Source organism: Sapajus apella, unplaced genomic scaffold (assembly GCF_009761245.1).
Source record: "Sapajus apella isolate SASKATOON/1434 unplaced genomic scaffold, GSC_monkey_1.0 scaffold6, whole genome shotgun sequence".
Classification (NCBI taxonomy): Eukaryota; Metazoa; Chordata; class Mammalia; order Primates; family Cebidae; genus Sapajus; species Sapajus apella.
Window position 1 is genome coordinate 34,866,866 of NW_022436946.1, and position 25,394 is coordinate 34,892,259.

The 25,394-nt window shown below is 33.6% G+C and overlaps 1 long non-coding RNA gene and 1 other non-coding gene across 2 annotated transcripts in view; one reads left to right on the forward strand and one right to left on the reverse strand.

Moving 5' to 3' along the window:
- LOC116549418 overlaps positions 1-25,394 on the reverse strand; it is a 195,475-nt gene that overhangs the window by 119,891 nt on the left and 50,190 nt on the right. The window lies entirely within an intron of this gene.
- LOC116549788 lies at positions 25,218-25,321 on the forward strand. The gene has a single exon (XR_004268069.1). It is a non-coding gene; the product is annotated as a U6 spliceosomal RNA (small nuclear RNA).

Consider the following 25,394-nt stretch of genomic DNA (forward strand, 5'->3'; position numbering starts at 1 on the left):
TTTGAGCACTCACCAGGGTATCTCTCTCCCTGGTCCTGCAGGTCCAGTCTGCTTCCCTCAGAGGGTCTGTGAGTCTCTCGGGATTCCTGATTTGTTCTTGCAGTTGTTCTGGAGCTAAAATTTATAAGACAAGCCTCCCCACACTGCTCTGTCTGTCCAAGACAGAGCTGCAATCTAGTCCTGCCTCCCATCCACAATGATGAGTATACTCTCAAGAAATGATTTTTAAAGGAAAAAAAATTATTGTGTACCCCTCACTATCACTTAAACGTATTCAAACATTAAATAAGCTATAAATAACTCAAAAATACAATAAAATGATTTAATAATTAAACACAATTAAAACTACCAAGCAATTAATAATACAAATTAATAACATTTGCTGTGACAGATGTTTTACAGAAATTAAAAAGCTACTTCAATCAAATATGATAACATGAGTATACTTATGAACTTTATGCAAATTATGGTCTTTTCTCCTTTGAGAATTTTATGTGAAGGACATCACTACCTATGCAAGACATGAGATGGAAAACATGCGTATCATCTTGAATTATTCTTATTCCCCTTCCCCAGCATTCAAATGATACACTTATCTCTATTTTTAATACCACAATAACATCATGAGTTACCATTATTTCTATACTGTATTATTGAATCAATATAATTTTTTCACCTAATATTGAGAACACATGGACACAGGGAGAGGGACATCACACCCTGGGTCCTGTCAGGTGGTGGGAGCTAGGGGAGGGATACCATTAGGAGAAATACCGAATGTAGATGACTGGTTGATGGGTGCAACAAACCCCATGGCATGTGTATACCTGTGTAATAAACCTGCATGTTCTACACATGTATCCCAGAACTTAAAGTATAATTATAATTTTAAAAGAGTCTCATTCTCTAGGATTTCTTCTCTTAATCTTATTTGGATTTGGTTTAAAAGATCCAACCCTTCTCTCTCATACACTGTTAAAATTTTCAGTTCTCACATCTGTAAGCCTTCTCTCAGGCTCTGTCTAGACAGAAACTATGTTCATCTTGTTGACAGGCTTATTTGCAGCCTTTGGCATGTTATGGGGATATTCATAATTGTTGCTTAATGAATGAATCAAAATACAGCAAATGAATTTGTTGAATTGAAATTTGTTCAAATTGAATTTGAACCCATTGCCACAGTTTTTACAATTAATTTTGTTTTTTTTAAATTTAAGATTTCTCCATTTTATCTTAACATATTCAAATCTGAAATAATAAAAGCTCAGTGCCCATTCCAAAGTTCTTAGTTGTATCTTCAGATACTATATTGAAAAGAAGCTTTCGATATTTTCATTCTCTTTAAATTCCAGAGAGTGATAGGATCTTTAAAAAACCTTGAAAAAATCTAAAAATTGAATAAAAATAGGCAAATACAAAGAAATATTATCTTACAAATTATCTTTAAAAGACACATGCTGATGTCCTGTATGTTACAAGTCAGTAAAAGGACAAAATTTACTTGTGATTTCATAATCCGTGTGAAGCTCCAGATGAGTATAAATAAAATTAATTTAATTTAGATTCTATATAAAAAATTCAAAATGTTGGCTAAAATAACACTAAAGTTTTCTGCAAAAGTAAAAGTCATACAGTTAAATATCTGTTATATTAAATTATATTATGGAAGAGGTAATTTCTATACATGAGAATTTCAAAATATTCTAGAATTATATTTTAATAAGGTGTCTTCAATGTGATATTAACTCAAATTACAAAAGAATGTGTACAGTGTACCTACATTTTTGGTTGAAAAAAATGAAACTTATTTGAAAATAGTCTAGAAGGATATGCAAAAGAATCTTAACAGATGTATTTTTAGGTGAAAAGATAGTAAATATCCTTTCTTCTGTGTTATCTGTAATTCCCAATTTTGCAGAATTATTAATATTTTAAATAAAATCTTAAAATATTTTAAATTAGAAAAGCAGTTGCCTCTATGTCACTACAAATCTGTATAATTCTGTAAATGAAAGTGAAACTATTGTATAATGAATAGTTAAAAAGTGCAAGCAAAATCAGCATTGTTAAAAAATGCTTGATTATTATAAATCAAGAAAAAACAGAAAACATTATCTAATACATATTACTTAAAACACAGCATATCTACTCTTTTTCTTTTGGCTAGCACCACAATAGGTAAATTCACTGTCATCTTGAACACTCATTAAGTCTATTTGAACCATCTTGATATTATTAATGAATAAACAGATTACTATTAATGTGAGTATGGATACTTTAAATTTTCTGCTAAGTAAACATGCTCTTTCTCCTACAAGTAAAATGATGATATTTGCTTTTATTGCTTTCAAAGTTTATATGGACAGGGAGTATTGTCTTCTCTAAAGAAAATCTATTCTCATTTATTTTTTACTTGGGCTTCCACATACCTTTGGGAATGACTACCATAGAGGAAAATTTATTATTGTTGTTATCATTATTATTGATTATTAATTAAAGCCATATATTTGCCAAGCTTTCATACTCTCATCATTGATCTTACACAGTAAATTATGTCTATGAAGCAGTATTTTATGTAACTTTGTCTAACACGCAGTTATGATGACATATGGGTTTGCCAACTTCTTTTATAATTATGGTAAGTACATAAAAATATGAACCTGACTTCTTTATTAAATTGATTTGTAGATAATTTCTAAATTGGTACTAACTTGTAAAACCCACATAAAACATCCTAGACTTAAAATTAAATGCTTAGCATTGAAAATAATGATCTATTTTTGCTAAAATCTCAATATTTATATCATACTGCACAGTGAATAGCTACTAAAATTCAATCCCAAGATTATTTTAATTATTAATACTACTAATAAAACTGAAAACAAAAGGAATTTGTCCTCCTTTACAGCATATGCAAAAACAACTGGAGGCTAGTGCTAAATTATTAAATACTAAATAAATCCTCCCAGAAACAATGTATAATGACACTCAAGTACATAAGGTTCCTGAGAATAACAGAATAGTCCATCTTCAAAACAATTTATCAAATTATATCTAATTTTCAACTCTAAATTTGCAATAAAACAGAAGTCTTTTAAAGACCAACACTAAAAATTATTTAGACCCTATGGGGCAAAACTGTCAAGAATACATGGGACTCAACAAACTGAGCCTGTAATACTGCTGTCTCTGACACAAAGTCTCAACATACGTCTGGACCCAAATGTTTAAAATGTGATTCAGATAAGCAAATCTTTTATCATTTTCTTAGAAGTCACTGTAATTCCACCCTTGTAACATACACACATAGGAAACACACGTGAATTCATGCAGGCAATTATTTTTTCTCTAGTCCTTTATAAATTTACTGCAGTGATTTTATTTTATATTTTTTATTATACTTTAAGTCCTGGGATACATGTGCAGAATATGCAGGTTTGTTACATAGATATATGTGTGCCATTGGGGTTTGCTGCTTCCGTCACACCTTCATCTACATTAGGTATTTCTCTTAATGTTATTTCTCCCCAATCCCCCCACACCCTGCTATCCCTCACCAGCCCCCACCCCTCAACAAGACCCGGTATATTTTGTTCGCCTCCATGTGTCCATCTGTTTTCATTGTTCAACATCCACATATGAATGAGAACATGCAGTGTTTGGTTTTCTGTTCTTGTGTCAGTTTGCTGAGAATGATGTTTTCCAGCTTCTTTCATGTCCCTGCAAAGGACACGAACTCATCCTTTTTTATGGCTGCATAGTATTCCATGGTGTATATGTGCCACATTTTCTTTATCCAGTCTATCATTGATGGGCATTTGGGTTGGTTCCACATATTTGCTATTGTAAACAGTGCTGCAATAAACATGCATGTCCATGTTTCTTTATGATACAATGATTTATAATCCTTTGGGTATATACCCAGTAATGGGATTACCTGGTCAAATGATATTTCTAGTTCTAGATCCTTAAGGAATTGCCACACTGTCTTCCACAATGGTTGAACTAATTGACACTCCCACCAACAGTGTTAAAGCATTCTTATTTCTCCTCATCCCCTCCAGCATCTGTTGTCTCCTAATTTTTTTTAATGATCTCCATTCTAACTGGAGTGAGATGGTATGTCAATGTGGTTTTGATTTGCATTTCTCTAATGACAAGTGATGATGAGCTTTTTTTCATATGTTTCTGGGCTGCATAAATATCTTGTTTTGAGAAGTGTCTGTTCATATCCTTTGCCCACTTTTGACCAGGTTGTATGTTTTCTTATTGTAAATTTTTTAAAGTTCTTTGTAGATTCTGGATATTAGCTGTTTGTCAGATCAGTAGACTGCAAATTTTTTTTTCCCATTCTGTTGCTTGCCAGTTCACTCTAATGATAGTTTCTTTTGCTATGCAGAAGCTCTTTAGTTTAATTAGATCACATTTGTCTATTTTGGCTTTTGTTGCAATTGCTTTTAGAATTTTAGTCATGAAGACCTTGCCCATGCCTATGTCCTAAGGTCTCATGTTAAAATCTTTAAGCCACAACTCTATGCAAATAAACCAGTAAATCTAGAAGAAATGGATAAATTCCTGGAGGCTAAACCAGAAGAAGAACTAAACTATTTAATTGAATCCCTAAATAGACAAGTAACAAGGTTTGAAATTGAGGCAGCAATTTATAGCCTACCAACCAAAAAAAGTCCAGGACCAGATGGGTTCACAGCCAAATTCTACCAAACATACAAGGAGGAGCTGGTAACTTTACTTCTCAAACTATTCCAAACAATACAAAAAGAGAGAATACTTCCTAACTTATTTTATGAGACCAACATCACCCTGAGACCAAAACCTAGCAAAGACCCAACTGAAAAAGAAAATTTCAGGCCAATATCTATGATGAACATTGATATTAAAATCCTCAATAAAATACTGGCAAAGCAAATCCAACAGCACATCAAAAACTTATCCATCACTTCAAGTCAGCTTTATCCCTGGGATGCAAGGGTGGTTCAACATATGCAAATCTATAAACATAATCCATCACACAAACAGAACCAAAGACAAAACCACATGATTATTTCAATGGATGCAGAGAAGACCTTCAACAAAATTCAGCAGCGCTTTATGCTAAAAACTCACAATAAACTAGGTATCAATGGAACATATCTCAAAACAGTAAGAGCTATTTATGACAAACACAGAGCCAACATTATACTGAAGGGAAAAACTGGAAGGATTCCCTTGGAAAACTGGCAGAAGACAAGGATACCCTGTCTCACCACTCTATTCAACATTGTAGGAAGTTCTGAGCAGGACAATCTGGCAAGAAAAAAAAAATGTGTATTCAGTTAGGAAAAGAGGAAGTCAAATTGTCTCTATTTGCAAATGAAATAATTGTATATTTAGAAGACCTCATTGTCTCAGCCCCAAATCTCCATAAGCTAATAGGCAACTTCAGCAAAGACTCAGGATACAAAATCAATGTGCAAAAATCACAAGCATTCCCATACACCAGTAACAGACAAACAGAGAGTCAAATCAGTGAACTACCATTCACAACTGCTACAAAGAGAATGAAATGCCTAGGAATACAATTAACAAGGGATGTGAAGGACCTCCTCAAAGAGAACTACAAACCACTGCTCAAGGAAATAAGAGAGGACACAAATAGATGGAAAAACATTCCATACTCATGGTTAGGAAGAATCAGTATTGTGAAAATGGCCATACTACCCAAAGTAATTTACAGATTCCACACTATCTCCTTCAAGCTACCATTGACTTTCTTCACAGAATTGGAAAAAAGAAAACACCTTAAATTTCATATGGAACCAGAAAAGAGCCTGCATAGTTAAGACAATCCTAAGGAAAAAGAAAAAAAAAGCTGGAGGGAGGCATCAAGCTACCTGACTTCAAACTATACTACAAGCCTACAATATTCAAAACAGCATGGTACTGGTTCCAAAACAGAGATATAGACCAATGGAACAGAACAGAGGCCTCAGAGGCAATGCCACACATCTACAACCATCTGATCTTTGACAAACCTGACAAAAACAAGCAATGGGGAAAGAATTCCCTATTTAATAAATGGTGTCGGGAAAACTGGCTAGCCATATGCAGAAAGCTGAAACGATCTCTTCCTTACACCTTATAAAAAAGTTACTGTGATTTTAATGTACAATTCTAGCAGCATTAAGATAAACTTGGAAATGTGATAAGGTTGTATTGGCAATTTAATCATTAAGGGACAGATTTATAATTTGATAATCATAAGTCCCTTGACATACAAATATGCACAGCTAATTGTTGACTCTGGTCATTTTCCCTTATTGTTGCATGTGGTAGCAGGCAAAGCTTGGAGCTCTAGTGGGCTGCTTGTGGTGCTAAAGAAGCCAATCTAAAATTTAAAAACAGTGGAGTTTATTAAAAATTGAAAACATAAGTGGCCTTCCCTTGTGGCTTCTTATACTTTTTGGCTTTTTCATTGACATCTCTAAGGTCTACGGAGACACCTATGCTCTCAGCAGGCACAACACTGCTCATCACTGAATCAGAGTATTTGTTAGTATCTTTATGGTAAAAATATTTAAGCTCTATATTTGATTAGACCCGGGACAGAGTATTATTAAGAAGAAGTAACACACCCCAGAGAACCAAACATTTGTCTCATTTGGCCCATTACCATCTAGTAGCCAGAAAAAGGTTTCTGCTGGATTCCACAAATGGAAATGCCACAGGTTTAACTTTTTCCTCCAGATACTTTACTGAGTTGTTTTACCTTTGATTCACATTTAATGCAGTCAATTTATTATTTTCTCCAAAACCTTTGAGCTAAAATGAAATGATATTTTGAAAATAATGAGAAATGGATTATTCATAATTCTACCTGACATAATAAAAGAAATGAGCACCCTGGGCAAAGTTCTCAGATACTATGGTTCTCGATAAGTCCAATTTATATGTAGTAAGTTAGAGATATGAAGGAAGAATATGGTAATAGAAAGAACATAATATACCTCCAAAGCCAAAGAGTGATTCTCCATGCCTATTTGCAGCAGTAAAGAACATTGTTCAAATAATGGAACAAGCAAATAGTTCATAGAAAAGCCAATGAGACTGATACCAGAAGGAAAGATGGGTTAAAAGAAACAGTAACCAAGTATTTTTTCTTTAAAATAGCAATATTCAATACAAGTCAACTCTGCTTTAAGAGTTTACATAACTAGGCATATGCTATGCAAAGACCATAAAGGCTAAACCTTAGGTTTTCGACATATCTAGATTTAGGTAGAAGACAGACGGAGGCTGGGCTTCCAGAGATCCACTGAAATATAAGCAGATATTGATTACCAGGTCTCAGCAGATATTGATTAGCAGGTATCATCATTTCAAATATATTTTCTTTTACTATCACCCATAACAATAACAACAGGGAGCTAGCCATGATATTATACAACCTACTGGACTTATGACACTGGAATCTAATCCAAGAAGGGACAATCAGAGTCCCTTTCAATAAATTTTAATTTGGATTAAGAAAGCTTGTAAATAGTGAGATCAAGTTCATTTTCTTTTTTGTGCTTTGTGGGACACAGCAAATCAGACTACAGGAAGAAATTTATGAAGCAGCTGCACAGATCAGAACATGGATTAAGTGTCTAGGATCCTAATTGTTTTCAGCATTAGGAATCCTTCCAGTGTCCTGACTGAAGATACACAGAACAGAAATCTAAAATTGTGAAGCAGATGCACAGATCAGAACATGGATTAAGTGTCTAGGATCCTGATTGTTTTCCAGCATTAGGAATCCTTCCAGTGGCCTGACTGCATTCTTGTAAGGGAGAAACATTTTCCTACTTTGTAACATTAGCACCTGAAATCAAAATCACTTCTGTAAACATTATAACTTTTATGTGTCTATTAACTTCTAGTTAGTCCTGTCCATGTATAGCCACACCAGCTATATGTGGTATTATATAGTGTGTCATGGTAGATTTTTACTTTTATTAGTAGTCTTATTTTGGGTGATTAGCTTTGGTGAGAAGTGGCTTAGTAAAGAATATGATATAGCTACCATGTCTACTTAATGGTGCTCAGCACATTTCCAAGTAAAACATGGTTTGAGGGAATAAGCCCATAGTGATTTACATAGTTCCTTTTTAAACAAAGTTTTCTAAATTTTCAAATTTTTTAAACTAAGAATATATCACACAAATAATCAAAGAAAAATAACACAAAGTAAGTTATCACAGTCCTGTCCCTCCAAATGAAGAAATGGACTTTATTCAATAAGTGCTAGACACTCTGAAAAAGAAAAAGGCTCACTGCAGTCAACATATCTGTGAACCTTAAGGAGCTAGAATTATTTAATAAATGAGATAATTTATTTGTAACACCATAAACCATTACACATAAACTGCCAGAGAGGAAGAACAAAAGGTTGAAAATATTAACTGTGGTACAATAAATAATGACCACCAAAAGTGCCTAATATCTAATTTCTGGAACCTATAATGTTACTATATATGGCACAAAGGAACTTTGAAGATGTGATAAAGAGTTTGCACTCCAGCCTGGGCAACTCCGTCTCAAAAAAAAAAAAATGTGTATAATCCTTTGATACAACTCTATTTCCATGAATTCATTCTTCCTCCTTCATCTCCCCATCCCTACCATTACCATTCCCCTCTCCCTCTGAATTTTCAGTTTTTGTAAAAACATGTGGTCATGTGTCCTGTGTATAAATAGGTTTGTGCCTCAGAATGGGTCAGTGACAAGGATGCCTCGTACACTGGTTCTTTTTTTAGACCAAGTCTCAATCTGTGGCTCAGGCTGGAGTGCAGTGGTGTGATCTTGGCTCACTGCAATCACTGCCTCCCAGGTACATGCAATTCTCCTGCCTCAGCCTCCCGAGTAGCTGAGGTGACAAGTGCCTGGGATTACGCAAGGCTAATTTTTTGTATTTTTAGTGGAGACGGGGTTTTGTCATGTTGGCCAGGCTGGTCTCAAACTCCTGACCTAAGGTGATCCACCCACCTCGTCCTTCCAAAGTGCTGGGATTACAGGCATGAGCCACCCCACCTAGCCTCATGTACCCATTCTAAGTGCTGCAGAACTCTCGCTGGTGTATTTCCCCCTGTCACCAGAACAGAGACTAGCATGTTAGAGACATTCAGTAAGTATCTGATGAATGTATCAATATGATTTTTCAACTTTTTAAGTCCACTAATGTCCCAAAATTTACAGTGTCTAAGGTTTGGATGTTAAAATATTTTTCTATTTCTGCAATAAAACATCTTATTCATGATTCACTAAAAAAAAATAAATAAATAAAAGAGTTTGATAGATTATCCTGCATTATCAGGATGGGCTCTAAATGCAACTACATGGGTACTTATTAGGGAGGCAGAGGAAGATTTGAAACAGACAGAAGAGAGGAAGGCAATGACCCCGAAGCAAATATTGGAGTGACACAAATACAAGCCACAAAAAGCTGGAAGAGGCAAAGCATTAGTTATTCCCTGCATCCTCTGTAGGGAGCACAACCCTTGTATATCCTGATTTTATCTGAGTAAAACTGATCTGGACTTCTAAGTTCCAGAACTGTTGAAGAGTAGATTTCTGTTGTTTGGCAGTTTTAAGCCTTCTGGTTTGTGGTAATTTGTACTAGCTGATCCTGGAAATGAATGTAGCAACCGAATATAACCAATAATGAATTATTTTCTTTTCTGAGACTTACCGAGCAACTGTTATGAACTGGGTGTTGCTATGCCACGGGCTACAATATTGTATGAAATATAAACCACTCCTTCCCTGTCAGAACTTGCAATACAGTGAGAATCAATTAATGGCACTAGGAAAGAAAACTACACCTTATTTGTACAACACATGAACTGCATCATTCGATAGTAACCAAGCGGGCTCAAAGCCCTGAGATTTTTCTGCTACATGATTGCTTGCGCCATCTCCTAGGACTGAAATGCTTAACCCGGCTTACTGATATAGCAAAGGGTATGTTTTGGTTGCTTACTTTGCCATGGGCTTTTTGCATGCATTATGTTCTAATTCTAATCCAAACCTTCAAACTAGATACTATTATCCCTATTTTACAGATGACAAACTATTTACATTGACTTAACCATATATCTCTGTTTATTTATATTCAAATTACTACCATTATAAAACACCACAGACTAAAGTTAGAATACAAATACAATGTAAACAAACATAAAAGTTATTAAAATTCTAGAAAGAGTATGATTCTGCTTCCATAAAAAGAATCAAATCTACTTTCAAGATTTTGATAGATTCATTCATCAAAGTGGCAAGTTTAATACTAAGTTCCAGAATAGCCATTGGCATTTGTGTTGATTTAAACAAAATAGTTTGTTGTAATAAATTATTATTGGATAATTTCAGGATAATTACTAAATAATTATTCTGGTAATAAGCAAATACAAGGCTGAAAATTAGATAGAGTTCATTATCAGTCCTCAGAATCATAATCTAAATTATTTGGGCTTAGTATGGCAAATTAAGGCAATAATACAAAGGTTAATTTTTTTCTTAATATAATTTCTAAGGAACAGAATACTATTTAAATGTGTATCACAATGTGATGCATTCTACATGTTCCATCGCTTCAAAAACAGAGCAAATGAATACCAAATCCTAATAAAATATTTGGGAAAATATATACAACACTGCAGTGTGTATGTGTGTGTGTGCACGTGCATGTGTGTTTGTGTGTCTGAGTTGTTCACAGAAACAGTTATGAGTTTTTATGTTTGGAATAACACTATGGGATTAAGGATAATATCTCTAAAATGCAGGTGCTTAGCCAAGTAATTCATCATAGACTTATGGTGATGGCTGAGTGATCTAATACATGTAAAGTACCCTTGAATATGCCTGAAGCATGTTTAGGTCACAAGAAATGTTAGAAACTACTGCAATATATAAAATAATAATTTAATGTTCATTATAAAAATACATTAATATCAATAACCAATGTATGTATTATGTGCTGTAATTGCACACAAATGTTCAGTGTGGGCTAGTTTGTTTTCTAATGGACTATTTGACACCCCTACAGGCACCATCAACTTTAGAATTCATTTGAATTTAAAACCTAGCTGATTTATTAGCTGAATAAACTTGGGCAACTTAAATAAATTTCTGATTATTAATATGTTCATCTTAAAATACAGACTATATTATACAGCAATACTTTGAACATTAAGTAATAGCATGGTACAGTGTTGATGAAGTACCTTGGGGATTTGGTAATTAAAAACTATTACTACTCCTGCTACTACTAACAATGGCAAATCATCCAGTCTCCAGTGAAAACACAATATACTTATTTGTTAAATGCATATGGTCATTTTTCAACACAAATACAATAAAATTTTCAGCTAGTGAAGATTGCGATCTATGCACTTTACATTAAAAATTATTCCCCTCAGCAAAGGCCACCGGGAGATGTCCATAAAAGGTTTTGGCAAACACTCTTTAAAATAACTGTTCATCTAAATCTTTCTCTAAGATCTGACAAATATGCACAACACCTCATAATATACCCTGTAGATAAGGGATGAAATCTTCTAGACATGCATTTCAACCAGTACAGGAAACAAATCTCCACAGTATTTGATTTATGACTAGTAAACCTCTGGTTCAATGTTTTGATAATCATTAACTATTATTTTTCCCTCTGTTCCTTTTTCATGAATACAGTTCTATTTCTGAAAGACTGTTAATATATTTGACATTATTATAATTGCTCATAACTGCTTTCCTTTGGCCAAAATAGATCATGATTTGCATAACCCTCTCATGGGATTTACCACATTGCATCTTGCATTTCTTTTTGCCTGTCTTTCTTCTCCGGTAGCTTTGGAGCATTTTGAAGGCAAGAACCAAATCACAGCTTCAATTTTGTTCCCAAACCACATAACATACCTGACATGCAATAACTGTTTAAGAATGTTATTGGATAACTGAACAAAGGATTCTTTGTTCTGAAGCCACATATAAGAGTTTACTCCTTGTCTTGCGTGGCAGACATCAAAAATCTAATATCAATTCCACTGTTTCTCTTACTCATTTTCAACTGCTTTTAATGTATGACTCCAAAACCTATCCACACTTATTTTTTGAGTGACAACAAAAAGTGTTAATTTAGATAAATATTTATGTATTTATTTTCAACTTTATTTTTGATTCAGGGGGTACATGTGCAGGTTTGTAACCTGAGTATAGTGCATGATGCTGAGGCTTGGGGTAAAAATGATCCTGTCTCCCAGATACTGAGCACAGTACTCAAAAGTTAGTTTTTCAATCCTTTCTCCCTTCTCCACCTCTGCTTCTAACAGTCCCCAGTTTCTATTGTTGCCATATTTATGTCCCTGAGTACCCAATGTTGACTCCTCACTTATGAGTGACATCATGTGGTATTTGGTTTTCTGTTCCTGCATTAATTCACCTAGGATAATGGTCTCCAGGTACATCCATATTGCTGCAAAAGACATAAATTCATTTTCTTTATGGCTTTGTAATATTCCACGGTATATATGTACCACATTTTCTTTATCAAATCCACTGTCGCTGGTCATCTAGGTTGATTCTATGTCTCTGCTACTGTGAACAGTACTACAATGAACATCCAGATGCACAGGTTTTTTTGGTAGAATTATTTCTATTACTTTGGCTATATACTCAGTGATGGGATTTGCTGGGTTGAATGGTAATTCTGTTTCAAGTTCTTTGAGAAATCTCCAAACTGCTTTCCACAATTGTTGAACTATTAAATAATTTATATTTCCACTAATAGTGTATAAGCATTCCCTTTTCTCTACAAACTTGCCAGCATCTGTTCTTTTTTGACTTTTTAATGATAATCATCTGACAGGTGTGAGGAAGTATCTCACTGTAGTTTTGATTTGCATTTCTCTAATTATTAGTGAGGTGAAGCATTTTTTCATATACTTTTTTGCTGCTTGTATGTCTTCTTTTGAGGACTGTCTGTTCATGTCTTTTGCCAGTTTTTAAATGGGATATTTTTTCTTGTTAATTTGTTTAAGTTACTTCTAGATTCTGGGTATTAGACCTTAGACAGATGTATAGTTTGCATATTTTTCTCCCATTATGTAGGTTTTCTGTTTATTCTATTGATAGTTTCTTTTGCTGTGCAGAAGCTCTTTGGTTTAATTAGCTCAAACTTGTCAGTTATAATTTTGTTGCAGTGCCTTTTGAGTCCTTAGCCATAAATTATTTCCCAAGACCATTGTCCAGAATGGTGTTTTTTAGGCTTCCCTTCAGGATTTTTTTTTTTTTTTTGAGACAAGGTCTCACTCTGTCACCAGGCTGGAGTGTAGTGGCAAAATCACAGCTCTGTGCAACCTGTCTCCCAGGTTCAAGCAATTCTCATGCCTCAGCCTCCTGAGTAGCTGAGATTACAGATGCACACCACCACACCTGGCTAATGTTGTTATATTTTTGGTAGAAACAGTGTTTTAGCATGTTGGCCAGGCTAGTCTTGAATTCCTGACCTCAAATAATCTGCCTGCCTCAGCCTCCTGATGTGATGGGATTACAGGTGTGAACGACCATGCCCAGCCTTCTTCTAGGGTTCTTATAGTTAGATGTCATGCATTTAAATCTTTAATCACCTTGAGTATTTTTGTACATGGTGAAAGATATACATATAGTTTCATTCTTTTGCATATGGCTAGCCAGCTATTCAAGCACCATTTATCGAATAGGGTCTCTTCCTATTATTGCTTGTTTTTGTAAAAGATCAGATGGTTGGACGTGTGTAGCTTTATTTATGGGTTCTGTATTCTGCTCTATTGCTCTGTGTCTAGTAAAGATTTTATTTCTCCTTCACTTATGAAGCTTAAATTGGCAAGGTATGAAATTGTTGGTTGGAATTTCTTTTCTTTTGGGAGGCCGAGGTAGGTGGATCACTTGAGGTCAGGAGTTCAAGACCAGCCTGGCCAACATGGTGAAACGCCGTCTCCACTAAAATTACAAAAATTAGCTTGGTGTGGTGGCGCACCCCTGTAATCCCAGCTACTCAGGAGGTTGAGACAGGAGAATCGCTTGAAACCAAGAGGCAGAGGTTGCAGTGAACCGATATCATGCCAATGCACTTCAGCCTGGGTGAAAGAGTGGGATTCCACCTTAAAAAAAAAAAAAAAGAAAAAAGAATTGAGAAAGGCCCCCAATCTGTACTGGCTTGTAAGGTTTCTGATGAAATATCCACCATTAGCCTCATGGGCTTCCCTTTGTATGTGATCCGACCTTTTTCTGTAGCTTCCTTTAAGATTTTTTATTTAGCATTGACCTCAGACAATCTAGTGACTATACCCCTTGGTGATGTTCATTTTGTACAGTATCTCACAGGTGTGTATTGGATATCCATTCTTTTAGCAAGATTAAGAAAGTTTACTTGAATTATTCCTTTGAATATATTTTCCAGGTTGTTAACTTTTTCTCCTTATCTCTCAGGAATGATAATAATTCATAGGTTTGGTCACTTTACACAATTCCATATTTCTCAAATACTTTGTTCATTTTTCTAAATTATGTATTTTTTAAATTTTTGTCTGGCTCGATTAGTTCAAAATGCTGGTCTTCAGGCTCTGAAATTCTTTATCTTGCTCTAGACTATTCATAATGTTTTCAATAATATGTTGAAATTACTTGTTAGTTTTTCAATTCCAGAGGCTCTGATTGATTTCTTTTTAAGACATTTACCTCATCCTTTATTTTCTGAATTGCTTTAGAAGTTTATTTGTGTTGCTTTTGAAACTTTTCTTGGATCTCATTGAGCTTCCTAGCAATTCATGCTTTGAATTCCTTATCGGTCATTTCTGAGTTTTCATTTTGGTTAGGAATCACTGCTGGAGTACTAGTGCAATCATTTGGTGTCACTACATTCAAATTTTTCATAATGCCAGAATTCTTGTGCTGATTCTTTATTATCTGGAAATGTTGGTATTGATGCTTTGAGTGACTCTGAGACAGTTTCAGATCATGGATGAAGTCTTCACAAGTTTTGGTAAGATGTAATTTCTCAGGCACCTTTTAACAAGGCGTTCAGCCTATTTCATGTTCTATCAAGTCCTGATCCTGCTCTCCATGTTGGGTTTATTTTTTTACATACCACACTGTCTTTATCATAAATGGGATAGAATAATAGATTAATCATCCTTGTTCAGGTGCAGTGGCTCATGCCTGCAGTCCCAGCACTTTGGGAGGCCAAGGCCGGAGGATTACTTGATCCCAGAAGTTTGAGGCTGGTAAACTCTGATGACACCACTGCAATCCCTCCTGGGGGACAAAGTGAGACCAGTTCTGCAGCCCATGAATTGAAGATCAAAGCACTGGGAGATTCAGTATCTGGTGAAGATCCACTTGCCTGTTTGTAGACAGCCTTCTCTCAGTGTCTTCATATGGCAGGCAGAAGGGGCAATAAATATTTATTTAATGAACTGAGCATGACTGCCTTAGATTCATGCCTTTCTTCACATAGCTGTTTAATGTCAGAAAATCCAAGTTTATTTGAAATTTTGTCTTGGCTATAAAATTAGCAACATGAATAAAACTTTATTGTAACCAATAAAGAACAACATTTTTGTTATCTATTAGCATAAATGTCTAAATGTCTTTATGGCAACAAGAAGAAAAGATAAGTGGACACTAACTGTTCAAGTTTTTTCTTGTCTGGTAACATACAATACAGGAATAACTTATAGACTGTAAGTATGATTAAATAAATATTAACAAATTGTGTATTGTAAGCACTATGTATAAAATAATAAATAATAAAAGCAAACAAAAACAGCATATACACATAAGTATGCCATATACATACAGTTGGGGTTTTCCTACCTATCAAGTAATTTGGGAAAATTGTTTTCTTTACTTATTTGTAACTAATATTTACCTACAAAGAGATAACTTTCCCATAAATTCATATATTTATTTTACCACATTTGCTTTAACATTGATATAAGAGAAATAAAGAACAAAAATACTTTTTATTCCAAATTATACTCTTAAATATAGTGTTTCCCTTCAAACAGAAATTTGATTAAAATAGACAGAAAAATCCTTAGCAAAATATTTTTAAAAATATAATTTAACAATTTATAAAAATATTATACACCAAGGGGTTCACTGCAGGGATGCAAGCTTGGTTCAATATTGAAAAATATAATTCTTTATGGTGGAGGCTAAAAAGAAAAATTTCATTATTATCTTTACTGATCAGAAAAATCAAATGACAAAATTCAACATCCATTCACAAAAACTCCCAGAAAAATAGAAATAGAGGGGATCATCATCAATCAATAAAAGGATCTACAAAAAACCTGCTGGTAACATTATTTTTAATTGTGGGGGAGAGTGAATGGTGTTTCACTAAGATTGGAAATAAGGCAAGCATGTCCATTCTCCCCACTCTCATTCGATTTAAGACTAGAAGTTCTATTTAGGGCAATAAAGCAAGAGGAGGAAATAAAAGGCATACAAATCAGAAAGAAGTAAAACTGTCACTATTTGCAGATAACCTGATAACACAGAAAATTCATGTGGTTGCTAAAGACTGAGGGCTGGGAAAAATGGGGAGATGATGGTTAAAGGGTTCAACATTTCAATTACGCAGAATGAATAAGTTCTGGAAATCTATTGTATAGAATGGTGACTAAAATTAATAATTATATATTGTATATTAGAAAATTGCTGACAGTGGATCTTAATGTTCTCACAAAACACACAAAATATAAATGAGAGATGATGGACTTGTTAATTAGCTTGATTGTGATAATCATCTCACAGCATATACATGCATCAAAACATCATGTTGTACACCTTAAATATACATATATCGTCAATTATACTTCAATAAAGCAGAAGACATACAAATTAGCTATATTTTTATATATTAGCAAAGAATACATGGACGCTAAAATAAAAAATACAATGCCATTCACAACCATTCAAAAATGAAACACTTAGGTATAAATCTAACAATACATTTAAATGACTTGTATGCTGAAAACTGCAAAACAGCAAAACAGTGACAAAAGAAATCAAAGATCTAAATAAATAGTAAGGCATATATGTTTATGATTGAAAGACTCAACGTAGCAAAGATGTCATTTTTTCAAATCGATGGATAGGTTTACGGAATTTCTATCTAAGTTTTAGCAAGATTTTTTGTAGATATAGACAAGATTATTCCAAAATATAAACAGTCAAGAAATTGGAGAAAATCTGAATGGGAGAATTTGGTGAAAATTTGTATTTGTCAGGATTATTGTCTGGAAGAGGAAGAGGGATCAAATATGTTCTCTATGTATCTAAGAAATGAAATTAGGTTCTCTAAGGAAAAAAAAATATGTGAAATTATATGTTAGATTAATATAAAGAAATTCTTCATATGTCAATCTGCAAAGTCAAAGATAGGATAGACTTACTCACCAGTAGACAAATTCAGTTGTGAATCACCTTCCTAGGATCATAATAAAGGGAATATTAGCATCAGATCAAGAAATAAACTGACTACAAAATGTCACTTCTTATCCAGATACAGCTTTAATGTCAATAGTCCAAGTCAGAAGGGAAATAGCGTAGTATTATCTCTACATTAGAGTTGGACAGCATGAGACCTAGAAGGTATAAATAGATGAATAAGTGTTGCCTATAGTATTAATGTATTAACAAAAGCATCATAAAATAATCATGATTAGTCTATATGATTGAATTCTCAGCAAATTATCATACATGAAAGAAATTCTTAACATTTTTCCAGCTGAATTTTCTTTATCTTTTTTGAACTAGCAAAATGATTTTGCATCTACTTGCGTTTCATGGCCAGATGGACACCTAGTTTTGAGAAGAATAATGGTGATATGTGCTCACTCCATGACTAAGTTCTCACACATTGTATGCAATAATATACTTTTCTTGTCTTCTTCATTTGTATTATCCTTTACAGCTATCTAATCAATTGTTCTCCATGAACATTATTATATTATTGACTTTTCTTAGGAAATATATTTATAAAGTAAATGTGCTGTTTGACGAATAAAAATATATTAATTATTGTAACTCCTGTTTAGGGATCCATTAGGTTAATAATTGAGTATCAATTTGAAAAGTCTAATCTTCTAATTTATATTTTCCTCAATGGATCTTATTTTTGGACATTCTGCTAAATTATCCTATATTTAAAAACTCTCTAATATCATCTTCTAAAAATTTGGTACTACAGAAAGTATTTTCCAAAGCTCTATATACATTATCAAATTGTGATAGGAACAACTGAGATTAGAAAGTAATCTCATTTCCACAACTGCAGTGAATTAGAAGGCATAAAAAATCAGTAGGCCCCTGGGAGAAATAAAGATGAGTATCCTTATTTGACACAGTTATAGGAAAGAACTGTAGGATTCTAATATTATTGACCTCAATCCTCCATTAAAATAGAATAATCCATAACATTTTGAAGAAATAATTTTCACACTACAAAATATATTTGTTGAATTAATTTTTCTCTGTTTTCAAAATTTTTATCATTTTATCATTACCCCCAAAATATCTCAATTTCCCTTAATATTCATAAAACATAAAAGTTATTCACTATAACATTTCTAATGTTCCCAATCAAACAATAAATCCTCTTATAACTTCACAATACTGAATATAGATGACAATTTCAACTTTTATTTTCCATAAATGTTCTCCCAACTTGCTCTGCGGTCCTGCACACCTCTTCACATGACAGGGAGAAAAAAAAAAAAACACTACCTGGAGTTAATTATTTGTTTAGATGCCTAGCAAAATGCCAACAGAATTATTTTGTTCAAATATTAATTCACTCAATTATTTATCAAGCAAATTGATAAGCATAACATTTTAGTTCTCTTTTTGCTCCATAACTAACCCTACTTTCATGTAATAAAATAATATTCAAACCCCAAACCCTAAGTCTAAAAATAATATGCATTCTCATCTAATTTAGCCTTCAAAATGTCTCCATGTACTTGACACAATTGTTTTTGAAAAGCTCAGGTTTTTTGTTTTGGAATCATCAATTATATTTAAAAATAGGAAATATTAAAGTGCTTTATCAGCTTGTCTTGTCTCCTTTGATTTGCCTTAAAATTTCTATAATAGAAAGGAAAACTGTTAGATAAACCATGACACTCCCATCTTTTTTGCAATTTATAAGGGAGAGGTGAAAATGGTGTAAAAAATTACCTTCATCCTAGAAGGTAGTGAATGACTAACCTAGCTTTTGTCAACACAGAGGACTATGTTTATACACTTTAGAGCTGCTAAGCTCCATCTTTCTGAAGAGTTAATTATCTAATCGGTCCTTCTTGGTTATCTGCTTACTCTAGTTTTCACATACTGCCAAACAGGATTATTCTTGGGGAAAAAAAAACACCCTCAGAAATTTACAGGCAAGTGTAACCAGATCCATGATGCTATCTCTCCTAGTAATCACTTAGTTTACCCAGAGGAATTGGGTCCATCTTTCACATATTTTAAAAACAATCCTAAATAACACAAAATACAGAGATTAATTGCCAGAAATATCGTTAATTTAAACTCGAATTCCATGTGTGCTTAGGGTAAAGGAAAGAACTACTAAAAAAATAAGATAGAATGAACAAATTTAGATAATGAAGAGAGGGAGAACAATAGGAAGGGGGTGGAGAGAGAAGAAGACAGGAGGGAAGTCATGGGGGGAGAGAAAATACAGAGATGACACAGAAGGAAATATGCGGAAAAAAAGGAAGATGTAGTGTACTTCCTTCTCTAAGCCAGACGTTGCCGCCTAGAGTCAGTCAGAAATGAGATCTCATATCTGCAACCTCACTAAAGCTAAGATAGTATATTTAAACAAACAAGAAACATTTACACAACTACATCTTTTGGTTCACAATCTTAAGTCACCAACTCACTTTGTAGGAGCTTGGTAATTTGTTGATTTGATTCATTCGAACTAATATCTAATCTCCTTACATGTTCTTTAAATAAAGACTAAACTTTCTACTTTGGAGTATATTCACATAAACTCTTTATTATGACCCATGATGGGGGAAAAGTGTCCTCTGGTATCCTCAACAGGAATAGTTTCACTTTTCCAAAATAATGATTTTGTTTTCATCTTCTGGATTCTAAGAATCATGTAGCACCTTGTATTTCCCAATTTATTTTGGCTGCTACAAACACTGGACCAAATTTATGTCATACATATAATAGCAAATATTTGGGATAATAATCTTACTACTGGCTTCAATAATAATTCAATATGGAACTAATTTTCATGGTTGCCAAATCCATTATACAACTTAGCGGAATGTAAATGGGAGGCAAGGAAGGTATTGTTAGGTGAAAGAAGAAAGTGTGGGTGAGAAGTAAGTATTTTAGCTAAATGATACTGGCCTAATCATGTTCTCAATTTTAAACTGATTTTACAGAATTAGAATATAATTTTACATCATTCAGAGATGTTATAAGCTGAAAGTAACAAAAAGCCATATAAACAGACTTTCAAAAAGTAAGTGATTTTGTTATACAATATCATGTCCAGGGTTGAGTAACTCGGAGCTGGCGTAGGCTCTGTCTTCCTAATCAAAGTTTTTTTATGTGGTTTATTTTTCACACATAAGTGAGAAAAAAGGCAAAGATAAAAAGGCAGTTTTCTATAGGGACTTCTTTCTGTATCTCATTGGCCCAAACTGTACCACCAGGTCACCCCTAACTGCAGAGGAAGCTTGAAAATCAAGTTATTTTAAATGTCTAATCCCCACTAAATGAAGATAAAGACAAAAGAAGTTAGAAAGGGTAGAAAATGGGCCCCAGAAGTATGTACCTTATTTTGTTAGTACGTTGTTTACCTGAAGAAAATCTCACACAGACTATCTAAAAAAGCAATACACACAAAAAGAGTCATCAAGGAAGAAAAATTGAGAACAGAAGAATGTATATTATATTCCTGAATATATTAGGATTTAATTTACTGACACATATCTCTATCCAAATAATTTCTTTCTAATTTAGTTTCTCATATTTTTTAAAACATGGACAATGGCTTGGAGAGGACTGTTTAATATGACACAGTATGACATCTGAAGTGAAAACTGGTCTTTGAGTTTAAATAACTGGGTTTCATTTGATTACATTACTTATTACTTGGATGACTTGTTATATGTAACATTTCTGTCTCATTTTTCTCATCTAGCAAAGGATAAAAATTTCTGCTTTAAAAAATTCTTGTGACTATTATATGAAATGCAATATATGAAAGTGCTAGAAATATAATACACGCTCAACAAATGTTACTTTCTTTCCAAGTAAGATTTAGAACAGAGGCCATGAGACTATTCATGCAAAACAATCATTTTTAAAGTACAATTTCTAAGTTGTCTTCTGTGTAGTAAATAAATCTAGGAGAAAAGGAAAAAATCTCATCTGAAATGTAAGCAACATTCTTTGCCAAGTACAAAGCTAAGTATTTTATAAATTTTATTATGTTGTCTTTCATTTAAAAACTTAACACATAATAGTATTCTTTTCTTGGTAGTATGTAAATGCATAATAAGATAAAAAGTTTACTTCATACCCCTTAAACAACCAAGGAAAACACAAATTAATATTTGTACATTCACAATGATACAATATTCCTGTTATCCATTGTAGTATGTTCATGTCAGCTATTGAAAGCTATACTACATCCCTCTGGGAAGAAAAGAAATTCTAAATAGCATATCATGACACAGTGTTTCAGAAAAGAAAACTAGTTTCCTGAAAATATATCATGAAATCAATGTATTTTCACAAGTGACCAGCTTAATCACCCAACCCTTCAGTCGAAAGAATTCCAATTGAAATGCTGCACTGCTTCTCTCTCTTTATAACTGAATCTACTCAACAGTACATTGCCCATTTTATAGGAGAAAGTAGATCTGGAGACTTTTGTATTGACTTGAAAGAAGGGCATTGGAAGTCTCGCCAGAAGGCTGCAATGCCTGTGCTTAGAAGTAATCAATAATTTTAAAAAATCACACTTACAGTTCTAGCTATTTGTTTCTGTCAAATATATTATGGTGATCCATTGTGCCCTAAAAATGGCATGAATATTGCAAAAATAAATTTTCTACTGGATAAAGGCACTACTTGTTTTTTTATTTGTTTGCCTTTTTTCTTTTGAGGTTTACAAGCCACAAAAGTTATAATTCCATGTTCTTCTAAAGTAAAAAAGAAATATTTCTGTACTATAACAGGGTCCAGGAAAACATCATTAATATTTAGAGGAATATTAGAGGAATTTTAGAGGACCATCATATGTATATGAAATATTTAAAGTTCTTTTACAAGTATCTTCTTTTTCTCAGGATTTCTTTCACTGTATTCTACGAACTACTTATTAGAAATAAAAAACACCATTTTCTCACTTTTCTTTCTCAAAAGCAAAGATGAAATAATGATCAGTACAACTGAGGCAAACGTGAACTCTCATGGTTTGATTATTTGCCTGGAAAAACAGAAGTGCTGCCTGCCACAGAATCATTGTTTCTATAAAAGACAAACTCCTACCTTTTCCATATGACAAAAAGAACTCGTCTCATTTCTGAAATTGTTCTATAAATACCATGTGGCTATTTCAGTTGGAGATTCCTCTCTAGGAGAGTGATGTATGGTCTGCAATATCCTCTGCTTGGAGCTTATGTTCTGATAAAGAAGATGATTGAGACAATAACTCTTTATTATTTCTTTATCAGAGTTGTGTCTCTGCACTCTGTCAAATACTTCTGTGTTATCATGCACTGCTAACCCGACAAAGTCTATTACTTTATTTAAATTAAGCCACGAGGTTGTCTGTGAGTCTGCAAGCCTAGAGTTAAGATCCAACCACATAAACAATAACAAGCATTTCTTTTAGTAACTCTTTGCATTTGATTTATATTCACTTTATTAATTTCATTGGAGGTGAAGCTGTTCATTTTAAGTTTTTTATATCTTTGCACCAAATTAATGTAGACAAGCTTTTCAGCAATAAGTTACATTGCTTTTATTACAGATACCAGCTCTGACACACTCCCAGCCTTTGACCTTGGACAAGTTACTTAACCTCTGTATGCCTTAGTCTTTAGTACTAAAAATGAAGGTAATTATAATCTTTATATGAGATAATATACATCATTATATTGACATAGCATGGTATAGCTATTATTAGGAGAGCAAAATCTTTAAATGCTTATTTCTATCATCAGAAGGAAAAAGTGCAAGAACTCTTTTCAAAAAACAACAACAAAAAAAAAAAAAAAGGAGAAAGAGCACAGTTTTATCAACACCAGAGAAGATTTCCATAGCTACCTATGTCAGAACCAGTATACATGGAGTGGGGGTTTTAAATCAGATCAAAGCAACAGGCAAGACTGGAGAGATATTTGAGGATGAAACTGTGGTGTCCTTAAAGAAATTTGGATTTTAACCTGCATGAGAACACTGGCCAAGGAAATTAGGTAAAGACCAATAAAATCATTTTTGTATTGGTCAAAGATTTCTCAATTTATACGGTGATGTATGGGAGTACAAGACTGGAGAGTTGGACAGCAACTGGTAAACTGCAATCATTGTACAGACAAGATAATCAAGTCACTTATTAAAGTACAGGGAATCAGGCTGAAGATGAGAATGAGAGGAGAGATTCTAAGAAGACAGAATGTACAGGACTACATGGCTGATTTGGTATGAGACATAAGGGAGTAAAGGAGCTTTGGGATATATGCATCTACAACCTAGGAGAAATTTGTGCTGGAAATTCAGATTTGGAAAAAGTTGGATCAAATCGTAGGAGCTGCTAAGCTTCACCACAGAGTGTATAGTGAGAGAAGTCCAAAAATAATGTCTAGAGAACAGAAATATCTTTACCCTGTCGTCTTTACCCCAGAAAAGAGGAAAATGAACTGTAGGAGAACTAGATAAATTAAGAGAATCTCAGAAAAACTGGTGTGGTGAAAGTTCTGAAACAGACTGAGGAATTTGCCTCATCAGGAACTGATGAAAATCGTGTTAGATTAGGATATAAAAGTTTCAGCAGTGGTAAATTAACAAAAAAGATAGATGCCCATCACAGCTCAGGCTTCACATGGTATAAGAAAATGGGGAGGACAAAAAGAAATTGAGATGATAATTAATCTGAGAGAAGTCAAGCTAAACAAACATAATTTTATAACGATTATCATATGTGCACATGCAGATATATATACTTGGCATAATTATGATTAAATATTAAGAATATTTAAAAATTATTAAAATTGCCTACAGTTCATAAAAATATTTGAAGACTGCTACAGAGAGTTTATGAATTAATTTTCTTTTTATTAGTGGTTACTTAGTGTTCTCTGTTTCTCTTCGATTATGCTAATATTTTGCTTTTGATGTTTAGAAATATTGCAATGAATTTGATACAAATTATCTTAAATGAATAGTGAACAAATAAAATATTGATGTTAGGCTTGTTAAGTATCCCAAAGAGAAAATGCAAAGCTATTTTATAAAAGAATAACTAATGGAATTCTATTCAGATGCTTGCAGTGAATAGATAAATGCATTCTTTTTCAGACATCAGATGTAGAAGCTATAAGACTTTTTTCACAATTTTAATGGAAGAAGTACTTAGTATTTGTAGGATAAGCACCCCAAAGTCCTCTAAATCCAGCACATATCTAATCAAGAGAAACGCCAGTAATCTAAGTGAATTTAATATGCTGCACTTCCAGGTTTACTCTCCTGAAGTTTCAGTGTGTCTCCACAGAAATACTGCAACATTTGCATGGGTGTTCGAAATGACATTTACCAGAGAAATTGTTTAAAAAGTAAATGGATACCATCCATCTGATCTGTTTGGCTTGTTGGGAGCCAGGGTAAAATACATATGAAAATAATTCACCACAAAGCAGTTGAGAAGGGGTCAAGTGCTAAAAGCAGGTCAAAGGAGAGGAAATCCACAGAGATAATAAACCTTGTAATAATATGTGTATTCTAAAGAGGGCCACTGTATTGGGAATGCAAAGAAGGTGGGGCTGATGGAGAGAAAGTATGGATCTTCAGATGCAAGATATCAACTGAAATTTATTCTGAGTATTTTCATATCCTATACTTGACAAATAAGTGCCTCAGAAAATAAAAGTTGAGTGCTCACCTCAGCATGACACATGCGAAAAGTGGAACGATACAGAGAAGATTAGCATGGCCCCTCCACAAGGATGACACACAAATTCGTGAAGTATCCCATATATTTTCAAGGTGGATCTCTTGGCAGAAACCCTACAAGCCAGAAGAGAGTGGGGGCCAATGTTCAACATCTTTAAAGA